Source organism: Rhea americana, unplaced genomic scaffold (assembly GCF_003343005.1).
Source record: "Rhea americana isolate MKP2758 unplaced genomic scaffold, rheAme1 scaffold_217, whole genome shotgun sequence".
In the NCBI taxonomy this organism is placed as follows: Eukaryota; Metazoa; Chordata; class Aves; order Rheiformes; family Rheidae; genus Rhea; species Rhea americana.
This window is the reverse complement of record NW_028186317.1, coordinates 1,011,060-1,016,766: the sequence shown is the minus strand read 5'-3', so window position 1 is coordinate 1,016,766 and position 5,707 is coordinate 1,011,060. Positions and strand designations below refer to the sequence as shown.

The following is a 5,707-nucleotide window of genomic DNA, read 5'->3' as shown; positions in this document are numbered from 1 at the left end:
GTGGGGCTGAGGTCTGGCCAGGCTGTGGGGCTGGGGCTGGGCTGTGGGGCTGGGCTCTGAGCTGGCTGTGGGTTGTGGGACTGGCTCCTGACTGTGGGGCTGGGGCCTGGCTCTGAAGCCGGGATTGGGACAAGCTGTGGGCTATGGGGCTGGCGTCAGATCCGGCTGGGGGGCTGGCGCCCGAGGCGGCCGCTGCGCACCCTCACTGATCCCCCGTTCTGCACCTTCGGGTTCTCGTTAACCCAACGAGCTCCTGCGCCGCTCGGCCGCTTCGCTGGGCGCCCCGAGCTGCTCTCGCCTCACCCGGCGGCCGGCTCGGACGCCGCGTTTCCGACGAGGCCGAACTCCGCTTTCCGCTTGTCCTCCTTCGAAAAAGGGTAAGCGCAAAAACTCCTTATTTCCTTGGTGCCCTCTCCGGGCGTGTTTTATACGCGAGAAGCAGCCGGTGACGCGGGCRTGCCGGGTCCCTGAGCCGGCTCGTCGGCTCGCGTCCGGCGCGGCTCGTCCTCCTCGAGGAACCGCGGAGGGGAGCTGCTCCCGCGGCGGATCCGGCGTCCCTCCCGCCTCCGCGTGCCCCTTGGCCCCGGCAAGCTGCACTGCTCTTCCCCGAAGCCTCGCGCCTGCTTTGAGCCTCCGTGTTGGATCCCGCTCTGTTTTATCAATAAATACATCTCAGCTCCCGGACTTGTTGGTATGAATCCCGGGATTTTTTTTCCAGCATATGTTATTTTCTTCATTTGAGCCAAAAGCTGTAGTTGGCAAACATTTAGCAAGCACTGGAAATGGGGAAGGTAGGGCTTTTCCCCGGATTTGCTTATTTGCCTAGTAAAAACCCATACGGGATCCGGAGCCAGGCAATCGCTTCCACAACCGGGTGGGAGTCCGCCGTGCCACTGCCGCCGAGGAGCTCGTGGAGACACCTGCTTCGCACCATGGTGGTGCCGGTGCSTCCGGAGCCGGCAGATCTCCACGTTTTCCCAAGGCCGACCGTAACCATCTGGACGAGCCACTGGATGTCAGTGTTGATCGATACAAACGGAGCTGCGGGAATCTCTTTGCCTGGCTGTGTGGAAGCGGGCTCTTCCTCTGGGCATCCTGGGCAGGACATAGTCCCAGGTTGGACCTGGAGGAGACATTTCTGAGGACCTTCAGCCCTTCACGTCCCTGGGAAGAGGAAAAGTCTGATTTTTTTTGCTCCACCGTACAACGAAAACGCACGCTGAAACTTCTCAGCATCACCCAAGTGGAGTAGCCGCTTTGCAGCCAGCTGGGGCTGAGGGAGACGTTTCCTGCACCCTTTTGGGGTCTTGTTGGCCTGCTGGAGGTATCAGTGACCACGTTGTTGTCACCTGCGTTTGCTCCGTTCTTCCACTCGACGCGTGAAACCATCAGGCAGCTCCGTAATGAACCTCCCTTTGTGCCTAGCTGGGAGATGGAGCATTTTCCTGGCATTTCTCCCTTTCTCCTTCCCTAAGGCGTCCTTCTCCCCCCCATCCCCCCTGCCACCGCACCTGGCCTTCAGTCCCTTCCGTGACGTGTGCGTGTAAAGGTGGCTTTAACAACGTGGAACCACTAGGAAAGGAGAAGCCGAGGTATTTTGCTGCCGCTGGCTCCTCCTGGACCTCGTCAATCATTGCATAAAGCGTTAAGGAGCTACTCAGCAAGAGCTGCTGCCTAGCAACTTCTCCAGATCCCCCTGCGGAGCTGGCTGAGGCCTGAAAGCGCCCCAAAAGGTCTCCTCTGAAGCCCTGGGCTGTGGGGGAGATGAACTGGAACGGAGGAAAACCTGCTCAGGAGAAGAGTTGAAGTGTAGTTGGCGGAAGCAGCCGCTTTGCAGCTGAATGTCTCTGCTAAACGAGGAGCCCAGAGGCATCAGTCAACCTTTGCAGAAGCAATCTGGAGGTGTGGGACACCAGAGCAGGAGGAGAGTTTGCCTCAKGTCTTCCCATCAGCTCACGCCTCTGGGGTTGCTGGGGGCCGGCAGCACCACGCCGAGCCCGGTGGAGGCCTCCTGCRGCTCCTGGAGGAGAAGACCTTTTGGAGGTGCAGCTCAGGCTTTCACACGGGCACCGTTTTCCTCAGCTCCTGGAGATCGAGGCCACCAGCCCCTCCGAGGATGAGTTCAGCTTCCACCTGGAGATCCGGGAACGGAGCTGGCGGGCAAGCGGGAGCGCGGGGGCTCCTCTGCTGAGCCAGGCTATGTTACCACCGCTTCCCGGCAACCTCCGTGCTCCTGCTGTTTCGCTGCTCCCCAGATGTGGAGCCTGTTTTGGCAATTTAAGTGTGATGTGGAGGGTTCCCCAGCACAGTGCTGGTGGCATCTCACCCCTTCCCACACTGGTTGCGCTTCTCTGGCCGTTGCATGTCTGCAGCTGACGTTCTCATGCACCGTCCAAGCAGGGGTTAAGGTGGGCAACCTAGATCGGGCTGTTGGTGCTCCAGAAGCATCGCCCAGCCCACTTGGTTCCTGTCCTCGGGCATCTGTCCTTTGCCCTCTTCCCTTGCTGTCTCCTCTTCTCTGACCTCCCCTGCCCTCAGCCTCTAACCGCCCCGAGCGGGCGCCGAGCTGGCGCCGGGTGGGATTAGCTCACGTTCGGAGACGTCGGGGAAGCCTTGTCRGAGGTCGGGCCTTCTGTGGGGCAAACCGGAGCCTCTCCGGTTTGCCCGTGCCCCACGCCCGGYGTTCCTACTCTACCTTTACAATCTCTTGCAAACCTAACGTTTAACCGAGGCTGCTCTTTGCTCGATCCTCCACCTTCCCAGAGCTCTGCGTGCCTCGTGCTTTAGCAGAACATGGTGACCTGATGCCTGCAGAGAACGGACGACACCTGGAGGCCAAGACCGATTTCACCGAAGGCGCTGAGGATGGACCCGGGAGCCGAGAAGAAGGTGAGAACTGACAAGCCGTCCGGCGTTAGCCGCGGCTTTCCTCGAGGCCGGAGCTGCGCGAGCGAACGCCCGCGGGTTTGCTTGCGGCGCCGCGCGTCCTGCTGGCATCCGCCCGCGGAGAGGGGCTTACGCAGAGCGGGCAGGGAAAGCTCTGCYGTGCTCCCGATAAACTAAGCGCGGAAGTTGCTCAGGGGTAGTTTTTGCGTGTGTCATTGGTACTAGTCCGGCGTGGCGTGATGAGATAGGGACRTTATTATMGCRTTAAGGGTATCGTAATTACTGCAAYGGCTTGGAATAAAATATTCCTGTGGTTGCTCGGTAAACGTTGCCCGTTTCTGGATGGCTGCCGGGAGGATGTGAGTGCTTTTGCTCGGAAGGATGAGCTAAATTGAGGGCAAGGTAATAAAAACTCTTTGTTCTCTTGCTCAGCGAACAGAAAAACACCTGCCGTGGGAGCTGCGCTTCRGCTTTCAGCAACTCGGAAGCGATGAACGAGCCTCTTCTACGTTACCGTGTCAGCGTGCCGGGAGGTCAGCGAAGAGGAGGAGGCAGGTCGGAGCTGGCGGAGCCCCGAGGCGGGGGGAGCGTCGCGCATCCCCGCGCGGCCGAGGGCGGCCTGGCGCCCCGCTTGGTGGCCTTCCCGCGGCCGCGGCGCCTCCCCGGGCTCTTGAGATCTCTGCAGGTGAATCGACCGTTTCCCCCTTTTTTTTTCCCTTTCTGCCTCCCCTTTCTGGGATCCGGACCGGCTGAGGTGACGGGAAGATGAGGGGTCTTTCCGCAGGGCTCGGAGCAGAAAGCCGTTAGGGCTGGGATACGGGCAGAAAAAGAGACACCTATCACATGGGATATTTCCTGTTGGAAATATCTCCCCCCAAAAATTATAAAAGAAAGGGGACAGAAAAAAAAAAACAAGCAGCAAACCAGATTCAACCCAGGTTCAACTTGAACCGGGGAAACGCGCCGTGCTGAGCGCGGCCGCTGCCTGCTGCCTGCGTCGCGGGAGCCGGGCGGTAGCGCAAGCGAGCGCGGCCAGTCCCGCCGCCCGGTGAAGCGCTTTCAGGGAAACGCTCGGAAAAGTGCTTTTCTCCCCGCAATTTAGTTGCAAGAAGGGAATCTCGGAGCGGAGCTTTGGAAACGCCGGTAGAGATAATACAGCGACGCTGTATTTCGGCTTTGCCCGAAACCTTTTCCTTTCTCTGCCCGGAGTCGGCCGCGAGGAGGGACCCCCAGCTCGGGGCCGCGGTGGGGCGGCTCCGCCGGCGGAGGCTGCGGCGGCCCCTCGGCGCCCCGTGGGCTTCGGCGCTCCCGAAATAGCGGCCGGGGCAGCGCGGGCGCGGGCGGCGCGGGCGGCGCGCCGGAGTCACGCGGCCGTTATGCAAGGAAGCAGCCGCCGGGATGAGTGACAGCCCCGGCACGAAGCCCGCGGTCGGGGATGGAGGTGGTGGCGGTGGGGAAAAGTATGCAAAGATGAGTAATAATAATAAGGAAAATCGTTATCGGAGCGAGACGGTGCATAAATTAGGAATTAAGAAAGGAGCTTGGCGACGTGTGAAAATTAGGGCTCACACGGGTCCCCGGGGTGCTGCAGTCTGTTGGCTGCGGGACCCTGCGGGTCTTTCCCGGCTCCGTCAGTGCCTGTGTTATTGTGTGCGGGGGGGGGGTTGGATCTTAACAAAAAAATTAAAAGAACAAGAGCTTGGCTGCCTGGGCTGGCAGGGCCGCTCGACCCCACGCGGAGGAGAAGCCGGTTCCCGCGGCCGTCGGCGGGCGCCTAAATCGCTGCCAGCTGCGGGCCGGTCCCGCCGCAGCACCGAGCGCCCAGGGCTGCTGCTCCTCAGCCTAAATTGCAAAAAATAACCCTCATCCCCCCCCAGGGAAAGGTGTTCCTCCGTGCTAGGAAAAAGACTTTTCGCTTAACCCTTTCCACGCGCGAGGCAGGAGAGCGCGGAGCGCGCAGCRGGCGCGTGCAGGCCGAGTGCTCCCCCTGCCTCCCCCTCTCGCACCTCGAAAGCGGGTCCCTGGCCCCTCCGGCGCCGCCGCCGCCGCTCGAGGGGACGATGCTGCGTCCCGAGAGCGTGCGCGGCGCCCGGCCGGGATGCGCTGCTGCGTCCCGGGAGCATCTGCTCGCCCAGCTGGGCTGCAGCGGCGCAGCCCGGGCAGCGACGCGGCGTCCCGGGAGCGTCCGCCCGCCGAGGCGGGTTGCAGCGCTGCGATCCGGGATGCGCTGCTGCATCCCGGGAGCATCTGCTCGCCCAGGCAGGATGCAACGCTGCAACTCGGGAAGCGATGCCCCCCTCCTCCCCYTCCCCGGCGCCGGTTTGGGGCTGGAAGCGTCGCTATGGAGACCGGGGAGGCTGGAGATGCCGACGCTGCAGGGATGCTGCTTTGAACCGGGCGCCCGTGCTGGGAACCGGCTCTCCGCGGGACCTTGCACGCAGCAAAATTGTGCGCAGGACGGGTCCTTGCACGTGGCCGAGACCGGGCACGTGGCGGGTCGTCGGGCGCAGCGAGACCTCGCGCGCCGCTGGACCTCGCGTGCGGCGAGACCTTGCACGCGACAAAACTGCGCACGCGACACGTCCTTGCCCGCGGCGGGTCCTCGCACGCGGCGCGCGACCCTGCCCACCGCTAGACCTTGCACGGGGTGAGACGTCGCGTGCGACACGACCGTGGACGGGGCGGCTGCTTGCACGCGACAAGACCTCGCGCCSCTCGACCTTGCGCGCGGCGGGACTCTCGCACGTAGCGGGGAGCTTGCACGCGGCGAGGCCTTGCGCGCAGCTGGGCTCTTGCACGTGGCGGGACCTTTGCACACTTG

The 5,707-nt window shown here is 62.6% G+C and overlaps 1 long non-coding RNA gene across 1 annotated transcript; it reads left to right on the top strand.

Moving 5' to 3' along the window:
* The first annotated feature begins 63 nt into the window (after positions 1-63).
* On the top strand, positions 64-4,192 carry LOC146595726 (uncharacterized). Its single transcript, XR_014895872.1, has 3 exons — positions 64-377; positions 2,764-2,889; positions 3,319-4,192. It is a non-coding gene; the product is annotated as an uncharacterized LOC146595726 (long non-coding RNA).
* Positions 4,193-5,707: the final 1,515 nt, after the last annotated feature.